Genomic DNA, 21,579 nt, shown 5'->3' with positions numbered 1-21,579 from the left:
ACATTATCCTTAATTAATGTCACCAGACCGTGAAACAGTTCTTAAAGTACACATCCTTTCTCCCTATAAATGAGTTAACATTTTGTCGGTGTTGATGGCTGGCAGGTAGATCCTTTTTCTTTTTTTTTTTTTGTCTTTTGTCTTTTGTCTTAGGTCTGTACGCATGGCATATGGAGGTTCCCAGGCTAGGGGCTGAATCAGAGGTGTAGCCGCCAGTCTACACCACAGCCACAGCAACATGGAATCCAAGCCATGTCTACGACCTACACCACAGCTCATGGCAACACCAGATCCCTAACCCACTGAGTGAGGCCAGGGATCGAACCTATGTCCTCATGGATACTAGTCAGATTTGTTAACCTCTGAGCCACAACGAGAACTCCCTGGTAGGTAGATCCTTGATTGGAGGAGGCAGAGGGTATGTCAGGGGCACAACTAAGGAATTTCAATTAGCAGGGGCTAAGTAGGCTAGCAGGATGGTAGACTTGTCCTAATGCATGCATGCTTTCAGGCATGTGTGATGTCCAGCATAGGGCTGGGAAGGGAGGAGGTCAGAGTTTTAAGGCCCACCTAAGTAGCATCACCAGTGGTTTCTGAGATGTGGGGTAAAACCTCAATGGGAGGAGGCCCTAAAACCTCAGGGCATACAGAACAAAGACAGGTAATTTGTCTCAGCATTCAGAATCTTCACCAAGACTGCCTGTGCATCCTTATCTCTTACTATGCATCCCAGTCTCTCCCTTAGCCTCAGTTTTCCCATCTGTTTAATGGGGATAGTTGTGTTAATCTCATGGGGTTGTTCTAAACATTAAACAGATAATCCATACATAGCACAGTGCCTGGCATCATGGATTAAGTGCTCAATAAAACAGCTAGAACTCTTCCTTCTCTTCTGCTCCTCTAGAAGAGAACGCTGAATTTCTGCTTGACCACTTCACCCAGTTTTTGATCAAATACCCCTCATTCCTTTTCTTTTTTTTAATGTCTTTTTAGGGCCATACCTACTGCATGTGAAAGTTCCCAGGCTAGGGGTCGAATCGAAGCTGCAGCTGGCAGCCTACACCACAGCAATGTGGGATCTGAGCATGTCTGAGACCTAGACTACAGCTCATGGCAACGGTGGATGCTTAACCCACTGAGCAAGGCCAGGGATCAAACCCCCATCCTCATGGGTACTAGTTGGGCTCGTTACTGCTGAGCCGCAATGGGAGACACGACGGGAACTCCCCCTTATTCCATTTTATCCCTGGGCCAGTGCTCAGGTCATTCATCCCATGTGGAGTGTGGGTCTCTCCACCTCACCCTGTGCCTCTTTTATCTAATTCCCTCTCAAAGTCAGGGTCCTGCTCACATCTCCCTTTCTGCAGGACAGTGTCCTAACACCACAGCCCCCAAGGTCAGCACCCTCCTCTGAAGTCCTCTAATGACCACCAAAGTCATTGGAACACCGATTCGTTGCCCCTTCTGTTGTCAGGAGTCTTTTAAATTATGCCTAGATATATGCCTTGTCCTTACTAGTCACTAAACAGTTTGTGCCTTAAAGTAGAGATTGTGGGAAAGTTCCTGTTGTGGCTCAGTGGTTAAGGAACCCAACTAGGATCCATGAGGACTCGGGTTCAATCCCTGGCCTGGATTAGTGGGTTAAGGATCCATGAGCTGTGGTGTAGGTTGCAGATGCAGCTCAGATCCCACATTGCTGTGGCTGTAGCCTAGGTTGGCAGCTACAGCTCTGATTCAACCCCTAGCCTGGGAACCTCCGTATGTGGTGGGTGCAGCCCTAAAAAGACAAAAAAAAAGAAAAAAAGAAAAGTAGATTTTGTGGGGTACAGTGCTCTGGAGACCCCAAAGCACTGAGTAGGAAGTCCTGCAGAATAGCATGGTGGAATAAGCAATAAGCAATAATCTTTGGAGCCACTGGGCACCTGGTTGGGATTCCTGGCCTGCCACTTACTTGCTGTGTGACCTTGGGCAGTTTACTTTTGCTGCATCTTAATTTTCTTATCTGTAAAAATGCTCTATAGAATTTTTTTGAAAATTAGTAGTATGTATCAGGCACCTAGCATAGTTCTGGGCACATGTAAATGCGTAACAATATAATTGCTATTATTCAGAATGTGTTCCAGAAATACTTCTTTTTTTAACTGATCAGTAGAAAATTGGGAATTCCTGTTGTGGGAAATGAATCTGACTAGTATCCATGAGGATGAGAGTTCAATCCCTGGCTTCGCTCAGTGAGTTGGAGATCCAGCATTGCCATGAGCTGTGGTGTAGGTCACAGACGTGGCTCAGATCTCATATTGCTGTGACTGTGACATAGTCTGACAGCTGTAATATCTCCAGTTCAGCCCCTAGCCTGGGGACTTCCATATGCCATGGGTGCAGCCCTAAAAAGCAAAAATAATAATAATAAAAAAATAATAATAATAAATAACTGATCAATAGAAAATGGCACAGTTCCACCCCTCTCCTCCCAAAAGAGCAAAAGGTGTGTTTTAAATTTCAAAGAATACTTGGCCACTTTTAATGAAAATAACAAAATAAGTGGATTAAGATTGTTTATCTTACATATCCTGAACTATTAAACCTACCTCTGTGAACAAGTAGGCATGAATTCCTTTAATAATTAGTGCCTACAATTTGTATGGCACTGTTCTAGGTACTTTGGATAAAAGAGTGAAGAAGAAAAATCTAAAAATACGACTTACTAGTGGATATAACAAAAAAAATAAAATAAAATAACAGACTCACAAATATAGAGACCGAACTAGTGGTTACCAGTGGGGAGAGGGAAGGGAGGAGGGCCAATACAGGGATAGGGAATAAAAGGTTAAAAACTATTAGGTATAAAATAAGCTACAAGAATATAGTGTACAGCACAGGGAATTTTATAATATAATTGTAAATGGAGTATAACCTTTAAAAATCATGAATCACAAAGTTCTCTTGTGGTTCAGTGGCTTAAGGACCCATTGTTGTCATGGAAACCACTTGGGTCACTGCTGTGATGTGGGTTTGATCCCATGCCATGGGTAGCCAAAAAAAAAAAAAAAAGTCAGTCACTATATTGTACACCTGTAACTTATATGATATTGTATAACAGCTATATGTCAATTTTTAAAAAGAAAAAGCCCCCCATCTCTGAAAGAGATAAATGATAAATAAACGTATCATGGCTGTATAGTAGGGAAAAAAATAATGTATTGGGGAAATAAAAAAGAAACAAAAAATAAAAAAAAGAAGTGATAAGCAATATGAAGAAAAATAAATCAATTGACAGTGAGATGGTGGGGACGTAGGGGGGTGGGAGAGGCTATGTCTATCTTCTCTTTAGAAGTGACATTTGATTAGAGACATGAATTAAGTGAGTGCAAAGCCATATGGTGAGAAATAGGTCTAGGCAGGAACAGCAAGAGTGAAGGCCCAGGGTGGAAATGAGTGCGATTTATTCCAGGAACAGTTACGAGGCCGCGGTGACTGGAGCTGAGTCAACCAGAGAAGGAATGTTAGGAGGGGGCCTTGTAGATGATGATAAAGACATTGGGCTTTGTTCTCAGTGATACGGGAAACCACTGGCATTCTGACAGCACAGAGTTTCTTTATTGAGAAGCCTATGGGAGACCACTTCACAGCCACTGGGATGACTGTAATAAAAAAAAACAAAAAAAACAAAAAACAAAACAGTCATTAGTGAGGATGTTGAAAAATTGGAGGAGTTTGTGTTGTGGCTCAGGCGGTGAAGAACCCGACATAGTGTCTGTGAGGATCCGGGTTTGATCCCTGGCCTCGCTCAGTGGGTTAAGGATCTGGCGTTGCTGCAAGCCGCGGCATAGGTTCCAGATGTGGCTCGGATCCCACGTTGCTGTGTCTGGGATGTAGGCCACAGCTGTAGCTCTGATTTGACCCCTAACATGGGAACTTCCATGTGCCATGGGTGCGGACATAAAAAGACAAAAAAATGGAACCCTTGTGTATTGCTGATGGGAATGTAAAATGATGCCGCCACTTCAGAAGACAGCTTGGTGGTTCCACAAAAGTTAAGCACAGAGTTACCTCATGATCCAGCAGCTCCATTTCTGCGTATATACCCAACAAATTGAAGACAAAGACACAGGTACACCAGTATCCACACAAGAGCGTTCACAAAAGCCAAAAGATGGAAACAACCCAAATATCCATCAGTGGATGAAAGGATAAACTAAATCTTATGTCTACATCAGTGACATATTACTTGGACTTAAAAAATAATGAAATGCTGGTATACTTTACAAAGTAAATGAATCTTGAGAACATGGTGCCGAGTGAAAAAAGCCAAACACAAAAGGAATACTATTGTATGATTCCACTTAAATGAAATACCTAGTTTGGTCATATTCATAGAGACAGAATGTACAGAAGTTACCAGAGGCTGAGGGATCAGGAGGATAAATTGTTACCTAACGGGAGCAGTGTTTCTGTTTAAGGTGATGAAAAAGTTCTGAGACTGGATATGGTCGTGATGAATCTACTACTGCCCCTGAATTTAAAAAATGGTTAGGAGTTCCCGTCGTGGCACAGTGGTTAACGAATCCGACTAGGAACCATGAGGTTGCGGGTTCGATCCCTGCCCTTGCTCAGTGGGTTAAGGATCCGGCGTTGCCGTGAGCTGTGGTGTAGGTTGCAGACGTGACTCGGATCCCGAGTTGCTGTGTCTGTGGCGTAGGCCGGTGGCTACAGCTCGAATTCAACCCCTAGCCTGGGAACCTCCATATGCCTTGGGAGCGGCCCAAGAAATGGCAAAGAGACAAAAAAAAAAAAAAAAAATGGTTAAAGGGGTAAATTTTATGCTACCTGATTTACAATAATAATAACAGTAATAATAATGAAAAGCTATGATGGAAAAGGGTGCAGAAGCAGAGGAAGCAGAGACTCCTTTTAGACACGTGACAGGAAGCCAGATAAGAGATGCGTGGCTGTGGAGATGGTGAGATGTATTCAAATTCAAGATACATTTTGAAAGTCGAGCCTGTGGGTCCTGTTGACAGATCATAAGTGGAAGAGAATAATCACAAAAGACTCTCACTTTTGTTCTGCGTCTAGGAGAGTGGTGGTCATTTCCTGAGACAGAGAACACTGGGGAAGGAGTGTGTTTGGGGGAAAATAGCATGCGTTCAGCTTTCAACATGTTACATTAGAGACATCTAATTGGCACACGAGTGGAAGATCAAGAAGATGGATGTATGAATCTGGAGCTCAGGGAAGATGGCCTGAAGAAATAAAAACGGATGTGTGACGTGCCAAAGAGAGTTTGCTGTAAAGCACACTCTGTGAAGCATGGAAATGAATGGGATCATACAGGGAGGTGAAGCGCTCAGGGAGTGTTCATACATGTCAGATGCTTTTCATTAATATTAGCAAGATTCTGTTGCGCTGCTCTTCTATCAGGCACCGTTCCATTAGAGACATCTAATTGGCACACACAAGTAGAAGATCAAGAAGAGGTATGAATCTGGAACTCAGGGAAAAGGGCCTGCAGAAATAAAAACAGATGTGCGACATGCAAAAGATAGTATTTACGGCACACTCTGTGAAGCATGGAAATGAATATGATATACAGGGAGCTGAAAGAGAAGAGGCCAGGGACCATTCAGAGAGATGTACATGTGAGATGCTTTTCATTAATATTAGCAAGTTTCTGTTGAGCACCATTATAGGCAACCAGGAAAGCCATTACTAAAAGAAAGGCAGCAGCACCCACCTCCTAATGTTATCTGTTGCTCTTGGGGACATTACTTGACTGAACCCCAGATTCCTCATCTGTAAAACAGGGTTAATAAGAGCACAAAGTAAAACAACAGCGACTTGAAGCATTTCTCGATTTTCCACATGTTTCTAGGAGTTGTTTCATTTTCATAACCTTAATTCTTCTTATAGCCCTTCAAGTTAGGCAGTTTGGGGGGTTGGGTTTTTTTTGGGGGGGGCATCCAAAGTTTAGGGAAGCTGATAAATTTTTCTAAGACAGAGCTAAAAATCCATTTTCATTGGCAAGATTCTTACCCTGGTAGTTCTGAACTCACATCTTTCAGTCCATTCAATAGTTCAACCTATTCTAATATGTAAAACACTCAGCAGGCTGCCTAAGGCGATAGTAAGTGCTTCAAAATGTGTTTCTTTCATCCCTTTTTTGTCCTCCCTGCCACTTAAATGGGTCTCTTTGAGGTCCTGAAAAACAAACTCCTATAATTAAAACCAATCAGAAAAGCAATCACCTAGGTCATCAAATATGTAAACTGCCAACTATAAACTTAGTAATATCCCTAAATGAATTTAATGAATGTTAATTGACTGAGTAAACAAAAACTGTGCATTTTTAGTCTGGTTTTCTCCACAAAGTACCTGGCCTTTAGAATTACAGATTGGACAGCACTTAATGAAATCCTATTACCATTAAATTAAATTTATTTTATGAGGTTTCTTTTATAAAATGCATTTAAGTTATTCCTAAAAATACTTAATACTTCTTTATTACCTAGTTTCTCCTACCCTTTTATTTTTTTTTATTTTATTTTTTGCTTTTTAGGGCATATGGAGATTCCCAAGCTAGGGATCCAATTGGAGCTATAGCCACCAGCCTATGCCAGAGCCACAGCAACGCAGGATCTGAGCAGCGCTGGATCCTTAATCCACTGAGCGAGGCCAGGGATTGAACCTGCGTCTTCATGGATGCTAGATAGGTTCACTGACCCCTGAGGCACGATGGGAACTCCATCTCCTACCCTTTTAAATTATTGCTTGTCTGGCAAATGAAAAGAAAGTGCCACCTGCCAGAAATCTATTGTTTATATGTAGGGTAATTGTAATCCTCAGTGTCTCTCCTACTTTGTCACCCTTCCTGTGGATTCCAAGATGGTTAAGGACCAGATTATTTTCCTGGTTGCCCAGGCTAAGCTAGTGGAGTCATTCCTAACTTTTTCTATCTGCCATCCTCCAGTCCATTACTGAGAACTGACAAACCTACTTCTGAAATTCCTTGATTAGGTCACCTCTGATTTGGATTTAAAGACATTGCTTTGATTCAGGTAGAATCCCCAGCTTAGATGATGGCAGTAAATCACTCTCTAACTGATAAAGGCCATGGCTTTCTCTCTTTTTTTTTTTTTTTTTTTTTTTTTGCTATTTCTTGGGCTACTCCCGCGGCATATGGAGGTTCCCAGGCTAGGGGTCGAATCAGAGCTGTAGCCACTGGCCTATGCCAGAGCCGCAGCAACGCGGGATCCGAGCTGCGTCTCCAACCTACACCACAGCTCACGGCAACGCCGGATCGTTTAACCCACTGAGCAAGGGCAGGGACCGAACCCTCAACCTCATGGTTCCTAGTCGGATTCATTAACCACTGCGCCACGACGGGAACTCCGGCTTTCTCTTTTTTTAATGATTTTTATTTTTTCCATTATCGTTGATTTACACCATTCTGTCAATTTCTGCTATACAGCAAAGTGACCCAGTCACACATATATATACATTCTTTTTCTCACATTATCCTCTATCATGCTCCATCGCAAGTGACTAGATATATAGTTCCCAGTGCTATACAGCAGGATCTCATTGCTTATCTATTCCAAAGGCAATAGTTTGCATCTATTAATCCCAGATTTCCAGTCCATCCCACTCTCTTCTCCTCCCGCTTGGCAACCACAGGTCTGTTCTCCAAGTCCATGAATTTCTCTTCTGTGGAAAGGTTCATTAGATTCCAGATGTAAGTTATATCATATGGTAGTGAAGTACCACCTCAAACCTGTCAGAATGACCATCATTAACAAGTCAACAAATAACAAGTGCTGGAGAGGGTGTGGAGAAAAGGGTATCCTCCTACACTGTTGGTGGGAATGTAAATTGGTACAACCACTGTGGAAAACAGTATGGAGGTACCTCAGAAAACTAAAGCTAGAACTACCATATGACCCAGAAGTCCCCCTCTTGGGCATATATCCAGACAAAACTTTCCTTGAAAAAGATAAATGCACCCCTATGTTCATTGCAGCACTATTCACAATAAGCAAGACATGGAAACAACCTAAATGTCCATCAACAGATGAATAGATTAGGAAGATGTAGTACATTTACACAAGGGAATACTACTCAACCATAAAAAAGAACAAAATAATGCCATTTGCAGCAACATCGATGGAACTAGAGACTCTCATATTAGGTGAAGTATGTCAAGAGAGAGAAAGGCCATGACTTTCATCACTTCCTCACCAATGAATCTTATTTTCCCAAGCTGAAATTTTCCTCCAGAAACCGAAACATCAAACAAACAATCCTGAAACTTCCAGAACCTACAGAATACAGTTTGCTCTAAGGGAACACTCAAAGTCCATGGGATCTGGCCCTGGTCATCCTCTTCCTGTCTCATCTGCTTTCTCTTTCCCACTCACACATTCTTTTAAGACCCACTTGGGGGGTTCCTGTCATGGCCCAGAGGAAACAAATCTAACTAGTGTCCATGAGGGTGTGGGTTCAATCCCTGGCCTTGCTCTGTGGGTCAAGGATCCAGCATTACCGTGAGCTGTGGTCTAGGTCTCAGACACAGCTCGGATGCCGCATTGCTACAGTTCCGATTCCACCCCTAGCCTGGGAACTTCCATGTGCCGTGAATATGGCCCTAAAAAGCAAAAAAATACATAAATAAATTTAAAAATTAAAAAAAATAAAAGACCCACTTGGTGTCCTCTGTTAAGTGTGCCCTGATCTTCTCTGACAGAATAAGACTCTCTCTCTTCACTCCCATAGCACTTTATTATTCCTCTTCTTATCATATATCATTTTTGCAGCTTTTATAATTACGATTTGCATACATAATAAGTCAGGGACTTTTTTATTGTCTTAACAGCTGGCACCAAGTTCCTCCAGGAAAACCTCCTTTGGTGTGGAGAATGTGCCTTTAGGAATGCTTGGAGGTAAACTGACAGCTGAACCCCACTCCCACTTCCTGGCCAAGGACTTGGATGTGACCTTAGCCCCAGAGCTTTCAGTAGGGGAAATCTGCCCTGCATGTGCCAAGGGAAGGAGTTTGTTGTTTTTCTCTTGAATAAAAGATGACGTGGGGGTGAGAGAAGACACCGGAGGAGAGATGGAGGAGACAGAGAAAATGCCAGTTAGATGAACTCTTGCTGGAGGTTGGATGGGACCAGTGAGCAGCAGAGGGCTAGCCGAAAGCATTTTATAAATACAGAAACACTGAGAAGACAGAGCCAAAGCTCCAGGAGTCCCTCAGCCTCTCTAGCACAAACGGCTGGTGAACTCAGATGAGTTGTTCTTGATGGGAAAATGGAAGAAGGTGCTGATTTTTTATGATAGAGGCCCAGATAGCCCTAAGACTAGAGACCCCCCCCCCGAAATTTACATATGTCTTTTGGGAATGAGGGTGAGGTCTTTCCCATGTCATGTAATTGGTCAATATTTGAGTCTTTTGTCACCTCTTTGAGGTGGATAAATATCCAAATCCTCCACCTCACCAGATTATAAACTTTCTGAGGAGGGCTTTGTATGCCGCTTGTTTTCCTGTGGTGAACCCACAGAAAATAGTTGTTGTTTTGTTTGACTGAATAAGCAGTGTTAAGCAGAAAAATAGCTCTACACCAGACTATTACTAATTTAAACTCTCATCTTACTGATTTTCTCAGCAAGAAAGAGCCAAGTAAAAAAATACCCACAGTGCAAATGCTATTTAATCATCAATAAATGTGGTGCAAAGAGACTTAGTGCTGTCCTCTTGATATACTACAGATTTTCCATCTTAACCATAGGAGTGATGTGATGTAGGATGAAGTGCCGACTGAGGCCCTAAGGCTATCATTTCCCAGACACTTAAACCATTCTAAGTTTCTATTTTCTCAGCTATTTCTCAGCTATCAGACTGTCAATAATAATATCCACTCTGCCAATCTTTTTGTAGTTTTTATGATGATCTAAGTTTATATAATGGTGATATAAAAGCCATTATTATGCCACTTGAAATATTTGAGAGAGTACACAGTAAGGTTGCTTGCTATAAACAGTAGGCATTGAGAGACTACCAATCATATCTAACAATACTCTGATCTTGAGAACCATGAACCGTGTTTTACTAATAATGGAGAAGAGTGTTGTGAAGGTAGGAAAGTAATACCTGCCTATGCTTCAAACTTGCAAAGATTTTGTCTAGCCCTGCTTCTTAGGTGAAGGAAGAAGGGGCCAGGGCTGTGCATTGGGTGGACAATGTGGCTCCAAGATTTTAGTAACATATGAGAAGTTCTGGATAAGTTCTAGGCCAATAGCATAGAAACATCAGAAACATCAGCTCCGTAGAAGCAGGCTGAGTGCAAGACTGAGTTTGGAAAGAAAGTGTAGGTGTCAGCAAAGAGTAACATAGTAAGGAGTAGCTCTTGGTATAAACATGGTGTCATGGAAACCAAGGTCAAGAAGGAACCGAAGGGGAAAAAATGGGGGTTCCCATTGTGGCTCGGTGGGTTAAGGACCCAATGTTGTCTCTGTAAGGATGTGGGTTTGATCCCTGGCCTCGCTCAGTGGATTAAGGATCTAGTGTTGCCATGAGTTGTGGTGTAGGTCGCAGGTGTAGCTCAAATCCAGTGTTGCTGTGGCTGATTTGACCCCTGGCCTGGGAACTTCCATATGCTTCAGGCGTGGGCTTAAAAAGGAAAAAAAAAAAAAAGAGCCCCAAGTATGTCCCAACCTCTTTTATGAGACTATCATTACTCAATACCAAAACCCAATAAAGGCAAAACTATACAATACTCCTTATGAATATAAACTCAAGAGCCCTCAACAAAATATGAGCATTCTGAATCTAGCAACATATACAAAAGATTATATATCAGGACCAAGTGAGATTTAACCCAGGAATGAGCCTGATTTGCCACATGAAAACCAATCAATATAATACATTATTAATAGTCTAAAAGAGAAGACCACATGATTATCTCAATAGGTATAGAAAAGGCATTTGACAAAATTCAGCATCTTTTCATGATAAAAAAGAAAACATCCAGCACACTAGGAATAGAAGGGAATTTCTTCAACCTAATAAAGAACGGCTATGAAGGACCCACATCTAACATTCTTAATGAGTGACTGAATACTTTTTCTGAGATTAGGAACAAGGTAAAGATATTCATACTTTCATTCAACATTCTAGCTAGGGCAGTTAAGAAAAAGAAATAAAAGAGATTCAGACTGGAAAGGAAAAAGTGAAAAACAAACAGCAAATTCTAGGCCACTGTGGCTGAGTTTCCTAGCAGCTAAAGCAAAGAGTAAGTAAAGTAGGGATTAGTTCTAAAAAAAAAAAGGATATTCTAAATTCTAAAAAAAAAAAAAAAGTGTTGCCAAGCAGATTTCCCTTCATACTAAGTAAAAATTATAACACAACTCCTTCTCTCTTTCTTCAACTTAATTGGAGAGTGACAGAATCTTAGCTTGAGGGGTCAGGAAACTGGGCATTGGGTTCCAGCTCCACCATATTTAGCTGTGTGGGCTTGACATAGGTTAGTTTAATTAACTTTCTGAGCCTTGGTTTCCTCATCTTCTAAATGTCTTTCAAATCTGGATTTGAATCACATTAATATACCTTCTAACTTTTCCCACATTAATTTGGTAGCGTATTCAAAGACTAAGTCGCATTTCCAGGAAGGGAAGTAGAAAACAGGTGAAATATTCCCTCCGTTAGATGGGAAGGTGTTTGTTTTTCTCCAGAATTCAAATACACGCCCATTATCCAGGAGGAGAAATGCCTATTTGTGGTACCAGATAGCCCTTTGGGCCAACAGAAACCCAAGTGGGACATTACTAATAAGTTCTGCTTGGTCTTGTTATTTATATATATCCCTGTGTGAGCAGTTAAAAACTGTTTCAATAATTTATGTAAGCTTAAGTACCAGATAGTTAACTGATATAATTTCAGTGCTCTTTCATAAAACAAGTCTCTCGTGTACCATAGACCTGGTTAATGAGGAGCATAAAATAGATGGAGGTCTGTGTTGATGGTCACTTTAAAAGTTTATTTATGGTTGCCTAACAATATCTCATTAGATCTGTATCTTTGGAACATTTTATATATGTTTTAGTGTTTAAAATGCAGAGTCTTATGATATCCTGTCCTTGCCTAGGATACATCCATACGACTCTCTTATTTGTGAATGTGCCTCAGAAAAACATCCTTCTGATGTGGACAGACTAACCTCTTTCTAGCAAATTCTGCCCTAGAGCAGTGTTAATGGTGAGACTCCACTGTCCACACCTGGGAAGATCCTCATGGACTGTGTTCCTCTCTTCTGTTCCCATCACCCTTTCCAGCAGCCTCTATTGATACACCAGCTTCTAGAGAGGCATTCGTAAGACCATGTCTTCATTCTTGAGGCGCTTAAAGTTCACCTTTGATGAGATAAAGAGAACGGATGTTTCTGACTTAGCACACTTCTAAAGGGTGTCAAAATCAGAAGGGTTCAAGGTCCACGCCAATAAGAGGAATGTATGTATAGGCAACACAGGGAGTGACAGGAAGGTGCCAACCTGGGGACGACAGCACCCACCTTAAAGACATTCTGATGAATTAATCATGTTCAGACTTAGAAAGTTTTTTTTTCTTAAGGTTTAAAGGATCCATCAAGCTACATCTCCTGGCCTGAGTCATAATTTAAACCCCAATGTCTCCTGAAAAAAATTCGGTGGAAATGTCTTTCTGAATGGTTTAGTAAGTTATGTGTCTTCCGTCCCATGTCCAGTGCACTTCAGAAATCCATACGTGTTTCAGAGCCCTCGTTCCATCCGTACGTTATGAATTTATTTTATGGGGAAAAGTCTTTATAGTGAACACACTGTTCCTCCCCCCAAAACTCTCTTGAGTAGATAGATACCGTATATCTGCAATGCATCTTTTTTTTGTCAGCAAACCATCCTTGCTCAACTTGTAATGTAAATTCATCATAAAAGGTTGATAATGTAATCAGTCACAGCAAATGCCATTAATGATTCGTTTCTTTCTGTTTCACCTTTTGCTTAAACAGATTGTGATCTTACTGGCTAAAATAGGACGAATCCAGAAAAACAGCAGAAAGATGAGCCTGTAACAGTTTTGAGTGTTTTAATGGTCCTAGATAATGATGAAAAATACTCAATAGCAGCTATTATTTTTTTTTTCTTTTTTTTTGGCCACACCCACAGCATATGGAAGTTCCCAGGCCGGGGACTGAATCTGAGCCACACCTGCAACCTATACCACAGCTGTGGCAATGCTGGATCCTTAACCTCCTATACCACAGTGGGAATGCTACAGCTATTATTTTTTAAAAAAATCATGATAGACTATGAATCTAGCCACAGGTCCACCTAAAGAAAAGTTCTTGGGAAAACTCGTCTTTTAATTAGTATGAGATTTCATTTATTCAACTAAAACAATATTTAGAAATACCTTTTGGACATAGTCTGTTCATATGAAAAAAGGGTCAAATTCTAGTTGAATATATGCTAAGCTTGAGCTTTTTGATATATTTCAGAAAATGTAGGACTCGATTTTTACATTTCATGAAAATGGATTTATTTGTATTGAATCCAAATTTGAATATGAAGTGGTATAATAGTTTAGTCCCAGCTTCTGCAAAAATTGGTCCCTATTAATCTTACAGTTTCAAATCTCCTCAAAAGTGGTTTTCTGTAGGAAACTATGGGCAGGAATGAAAGAGGAACTTCATACCAGTGAATCTATGCCACCTTAGAATGTAGCTTTTGGGGACTAGATAGTGAATTATCTAAATAACACCTTTTTCCACAATTAATATAATAGAAAAGACATTGGCATGGTTTGATAGAGGCTCAATAGAGTCTGTTATATTATGGAAGATAAATATAAAGATTCCTGCTTCTGAGAGCCATCTGCTGGCTAAGAGAAGGCCTGTAAAAAACCACAAATGTCTGGCTTGTCCATGTGAAGAGAATCTCAGTCACTAAGATGTAGGTAACTCCTGGTTAACTGAAATTCTCATCAACCCTTTTTTTGGCTCATAGCCTTGGTATTTCATTCCCAACATGGTGTTTGATTTACCAACAAGGAAGTAGTTCTGTGGCAGAAGCGAATTCAGAATTCCAGGAGGGGATAGTTAAGCTCCCATGGAAAGTAATTTGGAAATAAACTTCGGAAGACTGTACAAAATATACTTTTAAAACCAAACATGGCCCCTTTCCTTAAGGTAACTTTATCACACAACCAACTCTCAATGCTTCTTGGTGCAATTGTAAATAAACTAAAATGGCAGGAAAGGTGAATGGCCACTGGGGACCTATCGAGTGGAATATAGGTCTATTCAGTATTCTGTGATCTCCTATCTGGGAATGGATATGTGCACACGTGTAACTGAATCACTTGCTGTGCAGTAGAAATTAACACAACATTGTAAATCAACTATACGTCAATCATTTTTTTTTTTTAAATGGCAGGGAAGAAACTAGTTCTGTGGCCTTGATGGTCAAGGAAGAGCCAATTGCATACCACTGTCAAACTCAACCTTCTGAAACATTTCCCTGGAAATAAATGTGTATTTTATAACAACCTTAAGAAAGTTTTTTTAGGTCGATTAAGGGGAAGCAGTTTCACTGAGAATCTCTACTGGCAGTATTTATAAAACTATTCTGACCTTAAAATTCTCAAGAGAAGAGTATATGCCTTATCATAGCAGGCTGTCTTTAAGCATGCTTTTACTTTCTGCCGTAGGGTTAGAGGGAAATTTTAAATGATGCAGATTAGTTTGTTGCTTTTTCTTACTTTATTAGATGCTGGGTTTATATTCCTGTATACCTGAGTCAGTAGGACATAATAACCAAGATGGGGTTCTGGAGTCAACCACTTGGGTTCAAATCCTGGTGGAGCCACCACCTTGTTTTGGCCTTGGTCTTTCGCTCTCCTTATCTCAGTTTCCTCATCTGACACTGTTGACCTCTGGGAGCTGCTTTGAAGCTGAAAGCAGCACATGGTAAGCGTTCTGTAAATGTCATCTTCCACTGCTGTCCTTAACCATCCTCCTTGGCATCCTCTTGAGACGGATGTTTGCCAAAGCATCTCCTTTCTTCCAGTTTTCTGCTCTTGTTTTAAGATGTAGGATGTGTATGTCCCCTTGCTAGCCTTAAAAGAATGTCCTGGCTTTTTTTTTTTTTTTAATACTTATAGAAACTCCAATTTCAGCGAAGGGCGTCTCATCAGACTTAGGTCACACGTGACAAATGGTCTTTTATTACCTGGTGATTACAGTTAACCTTAATTTCTTTCATGGCAGCTATGTGGTGCCTTCTCGTTAAATAGAGCTGTTCCTGGATGTGACTTTTCAAGCCTCTCTGGGTTTAATTCTAATTTCACTGGCGGTTCCAAATGGGGCTGTTGTGTAACTGAAGGCATGATTCACTCATTTGCTCTCTACATCTAATTATCACAACGCAGTGCCTGAGAGGCCCCCTCAGGCGTCCATTCACTTCTCTAAATGGTCTCACCTTCTGGGGAAGGGAGTGGGCCTTGTGTTATTATTCTTTTGAACTGTTCAGATGTGTTTAGCACAGTGTCTGGGAACATGCTAGCAGCTGTTTTACCCCCAACCCTTTTCATCACACCCAGCTTATTACTAAGGGTTATTGGAAGAAGCTCATGCGTTATTTGTGCATCTCCATTCTTTAGGACCGGGCCAACTTTGGCAGCACAGAGGTCAAGTCCGTGTGTGTGTGCCTTTGAAGAGACCCTGAGTGCCTTCTAAACAAAGAGCACATTGCTCAGAAAGCAGAGAAAGGGTGGAATAGAAACACCCATCATCTAATTATAGCTGTTCTGTTACCAGACGCCATGCTCCTGAGCCCCAGAGTGAGAGGAGGCGGGACAGTATTGCCAAGAGCTAGAATCATTCCTCCACCCTTTCTCGCTCACCTGGCCGCCTACTGAGGATCAAAGGGAAGATTTTTATTTCATTCACCAGCATCTGTACGTGGTCAGAGGGACCTCAGCCATCTCCCACTGAGAATTTTTAATTGCCATGCTTTTAGAATACCTTTCTCTAGAACTTAGAGCAGAGAACCAAGGCACTTATGTATATATGGATTGTTGTTTTCTTCTTTCCTTTTTAGAGCACCCATGGCATATAGAAGTTCCCAGGCTAGAGGTTGCATTAGAGCTGCAGCTGCCACCGGCCTACACCACGGCCACAGCAACATCAGATCTGACCCTCATCTGCGACCTGCACCACAGCTTGTGGCAACACTGGATCTTTAACCCACTGAACAAGGCCAGGGATTGAATCTGCATCCTCGTGGGCACTGTGTTGGGTTCTTAACCCTTGAAGCCACAGCAGGAACTTCTGTACATGTGGTTTTAATGGTTCCCCAGAATCCCTGATATTCAGTATCCACTTTGGATATTACAGCATTGAAAATATGAAACATAGGGGGGTGAAAGTAGGCGTGAGGAATGGAGCAACTGTTTTCAGAAGACTTGCAACCAAAGGATCCCAGTAAGGATTAATTAACCAATTAAGGATTAAGTAGTTAATTATATTTAACTAGCGTTAGGAATACCTGACTTAATACACTCACCCATTCATCCATCCATCTATTCACTCATTTGATTTAGCAAACATTTCTTGAGTGCCCACAGCGTTCTAGGCTCCAGAGACACAGACGAATTTGGCACCAACACCTTGACTGTCAGATTTCCCTGCCATGGGCTTGATGTGGACAGACACCCAGTTTACAGTGACCCCCCCCACTTGGGATCATGCTATTGGGCCCCTGTATAGCAGCAATCCTCTGTGGAGCCGGCGTGTCCACTCCTCTTGCTATCTTCTTTAAGCTCTTCTGCACATTTTATTCTTATTTACTTCAGCCCCACTTACCTTCCCACCTTTCTACAAAGAGATCAAGTGAGTAATTTGGTAAGGGACAGCCTAGCCTAGGGTTCTTTGGCATCTTCTCAGGATGTCCCTGCCTTTTTTTTTCTTTTTAAATCTATTTATTTTTTAACTTTTATTGGAGTATAATTTACTTATCATGTTGTATCAGTTGACAGTGTACAACAAAGTGAATCCATTATACATATACATATATACAGTCCTTTGCTATTTGAAAAGGGGGGGTGGGACCAGGGAGAAATTTTTTTTTGTGTGTGTGTTTTTTGCTATTTCTTTGGGCCGCTCCCACGGCATATGGAGGTTCCCAGGCTAGGGGTCCAGTCAGAGCTGTAGCCACCGGTCTACGCCAGAGCCACAGCAACGCAGGATCTGAGCCGCGTCTGCAACCTACACCACAGCTCACGGCAACGCCGGATCCTTAACCCACTGAGCAAGGGCAGGGATCGAACCCGCAACCTCGTCGTTCCTAGTCGGATTCGTTAACCACTGCGCCATGACGGGAACCCCCCAAGGAGAAAGTTTATTCTTCGACTGTCATCTTAAAGCTAGCTTTGGAATTCCCTGTGGCTCAGTGGGCTAAGGATCTGGCATTGTCACTGCTGTGGCTCAGGTTACTGCAGTGGCACAGGTTCTATCCCTGGCTTGGGAACTTGTGCATGAGGCAGGTGCAGTCAAATAAAGAAAAAGAAGAATCTTAGTGCTAGCTTGGCTAGGTCCAGATAGTCATTGTATATACATTTTTTAAAAATTATTATCATTGTCATGATCACTACACAGATATCTTTAGGTGGTTTTTCTTCATCATGTCCTAAAACATTTCACTTTAAAGTGAGGAAAACTAGGAGTTCCCGTCGTGGCGCAGTGGTTAACGAATCCGACTAGGAACCATGAGGTTGCGGGTTCGGTCCCTGCCCTTGCTCAGTGGGTTAACGATCCGGCGTTGCCGTGAGCTGTGGTGTAGGTTGCAGACGCGGCTCGGATCCCGCGTTGCTGTGGCTCTGGCGTAGGCTGGTGGCTACAACTCCGATTCAACCCTTAGCCTGGGAACCTCCACATGCCGCGGGAGCAGCCCAAGAAATAGGAACAACAACAACAAAAGACAAAAAAAAAAAAAAAAAGTGAGGAAAACTAGATATAGTTCCCAGTGCTATACAGCAGGATCTCATTGCTTATCCATTCCAAAGGCAATAGTTTGCATCTATTAAGCCCCAATTCCCAATCCATCACCCTCCCTCCCCCTCCCCCTTGGCAATCCAGCTATAATGGAAAAAAATAAAAATTTTTATAAAAAAAAAGTTTAAAGAAAACACACAAAAAAAACAACTTTACCATTGACAAGAATGTTTTTAGAAGGTATTTTTAATTAAATTGGATTCCTGTCATGGTGCAGCAGAAACGAACCCGACTAGGAACCATGAGGCGGCAGGTTCAATCCTTGGCCTTGCTCAGTGGGTTAAGGATCCGGCATTGCTGTGAGCTGTGGTGTAGGTCGCAGATGCAGCTCGTATCTGGTGTTGCTGTGGCTGTGGCGTAGGCCAGCAGCTACAGCTCCAGTTGGAACCCTAGCCTGGGAACCTCCATATGCTGCAAGCGCAGCCCTGAGAAGACAATAAGTCAAAAAATAATAATAATTAAATACTTATCAGAAATATCCCTCCCCCCAAAAAATGAGGAAAACCAGGGCTTGAAGTTTTATAGAGCATTAAAGGCCATCTACCTGACATGTCTTCGGTTTTGACGTAAACCCCTCAGAAATCTGAGTGGAGTAACTTCATGCCATTCTGTAGTGCTTACATTCCCTGCTCTGTCTGCCATGTAGTTCAGTGGCTGTAGGACTACAAAGCAGCATTACTTCATTACTCCCTTAATGACCTGCTTAGCAGTTACCTGGTTTTGATTTCGGATTTCTTTTTCACTTTTCTCTGCATACAAGAACACACAGTGAGGAGTTCCCGTCGTGGCGCAGTGGTTAATGAATCCGACTAGGAACGACGAGGTTGCAGGTTCGATCCCTGGCCTTGCTCAGTGGGTTAAGGATCCGGCATTGCCGTGAGCTGTGGTGTAGGTCGCAGATGCGGCTCGGATCCCGAGCTGCTGTGGCTGTGGCGTAGGCCAGTGGCTACAGCTCTGATTCAACCCCTAGCCTGGGAACCTCCATATGCCGCGGGAGCAGCCCCAGAAATGGCAAAAAGATGAAAAAAAAAAAGAATACACAACGAGACAAATAGCTAAAATCAACTACAAGCAAAGCAAGATGTGTGTATGATTATGCTTAATTACATTTAGACTTCTGCATATTGTTGTGTGGAAAGTATTGTACAAAACAAAGCATTCTTTTTATAGACTTTGTTATATATATGTATTCTTTTTGTCTTTTTATGTCTTTATACAGCTGCACTCACGGCATATGGAGTTTCCCAGGCTAGGGGTCTAATCGGAGCTGTTGCTGCCAGCCTACACCAGAGCCACAGCAACACCAGATCCGAGCTGTATCTGCGACCTACACCACAGCTCATGGCAATGCTGATCCTTAGCCCACTGAGCGAGGCCAGGGATCAAACCTGCCACCTCATGGTTCCTAGTGGGTTCATTTCCACTGTGCCACAACAGGAACTCCAGACTTTAAGTTATAATTTGAAGGGAACAAATGCCATGTCATCTTCTCCATTTAAAAGATGTCAAACATATCACAGTTTGAAAGCTTCTGTTTCTGAGGTCCCCAGTGACAAGATCTCTATTTTCATGACTAGATATTCAAGAAATGAATTACTCTTGCCCCGTTATCACACACACAGGCTTTCTTGTTCACAAGAATCACACACACACTATTCATTCATTCATAAGAATTCACACCAGAACATACCTTGTCCGGAGTGACTAAATATGTTCTTTTGTGGGGCACCCCACTCACACTTTTTTGACTTTTTTTCACAGTAAGTGCCAATCCCTGCAACTGAGTCAATTATATGGAAAACCACAAATCTGTATTGAGGGATAAGAAGGCTGGAAAAGTAGCTTAGTCATTCCATATGTTCTTTCCTTCAACTAATAGAGATCTTGCATAAAACTGTTTAAGACACAAGTAGATAAACATTATTTATATTTGATCTTATCTAATAATAGAAGGCTTTGGCTACTGAATCTGTTATTTGTACAAGTGAAAAGATACATTGAAAACTTTAAAAAAGTTCATCGGAGTGAAATATTAGATATAATCTGTATGTCCTTCCCTTAGGAAATGGATTTTAAAACTTGGGGATGAATTTTCATTGGACTACTCCCATATTTCATCTCAGTCAAGTATGACAGCCCATGGCTCAAAAGCAGCCCACTACTTGTTCTGTAAATCAAGTTTTATTGGAACATAGCCATACTCATTTTTTTATACATTTATCTATAGCTACTTTCATGCTCCAGTTGGAGAGTTGATTTGTTACAACATTGATGATAAGACTTTCAGTCAAAATAAAACATTCACTATCTAACCCTTTACAGAAAAACGTTTACCAACTCCCCATCTAGGCTGAAATGCCATTTATTGTAGAATACACCATTATTTTATGTACCACTAAGAAAGGAAAAAAAAATATGTCAATTAAATGATGACAAGCCATCAAATGTCAGGGGCATCCTGATTTTAATATTTCTTTTTTGGGGGGGGTATTTTTAGGGCCACATTCATGGCATATGGAAGTTGCCGGGCTAAGGGTCGAATTGGAGCTATAGCTACTGGCCTACGACACAGCCACAGCAACACCCGATCCAAGCCATGTCTAGTGACCTACAGCACAGCTCACAGCAACACCAGATCCTTAACCCACTGAGCGAGGCCAGGGCTCAAAACCACATCCTCATGGATACTAGTCAGATTTGTTTCTGCTGAGCCACAATGGGAACTCCTCGCATCCTGATTTTAGAGACATTGAAATATGAAAAGATTCATCTTAGCATCAATGAACTATGGTATATAGCACTTCAAACAAACAAACCACAGATCTCGGATCCTTAATGTTGAGGGAACAAAGTCAAGTGTAGAACAATATGTAGAATGATGAGAATAGCATATTATTTATATATCTCTTAAAAAACACAAAATATGTTCCCATGAATGCATATTATGTGTGTATATACATATGTATGTATATATATAAGCATAATTTAAAAGAATTGGAGGAATTAAAAAAACAGTGATATTAGAGGTTTTTCCTGAGAAAAGAAGGAATCAGGATAATGTTGGAAATCAGCAGGCTGGGGGTAGATCTTTATATGTCATGTTCAAAGTTTTTTAAGGGGTGACGTGACCTGTTACATTTAGAATGGATAAGCAATGAGGTCCTACTGTACAGCACAAGGAGCTATAACCAATCTCTTGGGATAGAACATGATGGAAGATCGTGTGAGAAAAAGAAAAAGTATGAGAAAAAGATAGTATGGGTCACTGTGCTGTACAGCAGAAATCGATACAACACTGTAAATCAGCTATACTTAAATGGAAAAAAAAAGAAATTTTAGAAAAGCATCAAAACATGGAAAAATTGGAAGAAAATACGTCAAAATATTACCAGTGGTAAGCTTTTTATAGTAGGACTATGGGTGACTGCTTTTTCGTTATATTTGACTGTAATCTTAAAGAACTTGATGAATAACCAAAAAAGATGAGTCATCTTCATTT

General features: G+C 41.4%; 1 protein-coding gene across 16 annotated transcripts in view; it reads left to right on the top strand.

Moving 5' to 3' along the window:
* Positions 1 to 21,579, top strand: part of KLF12 (Kruppel like factor 12) — a 674,377-nt gene that overhangs the window by 620,364 nt on the left and 32,434 nt on the right.

Source organism: Sus scrofa, chromosome 11 (genome assembly GCF_000003025.6).
Source record: "Sus scrofa isolate TJ Tabasco breed Duroc chromosome 11, Sscrofa11.1, whole genome shotgun sequence".
Classification (NCBI taxonomy): Eukaryota; Metazoa; Chordata; class Mammalia; order Artiodactyla; family Suidae; genus Sus; species Sus scrofa.
Note: the sequence above shows the minus strand (reverse complement) of the source record. Positions and strands in the feature narration are given on the sequence as shown.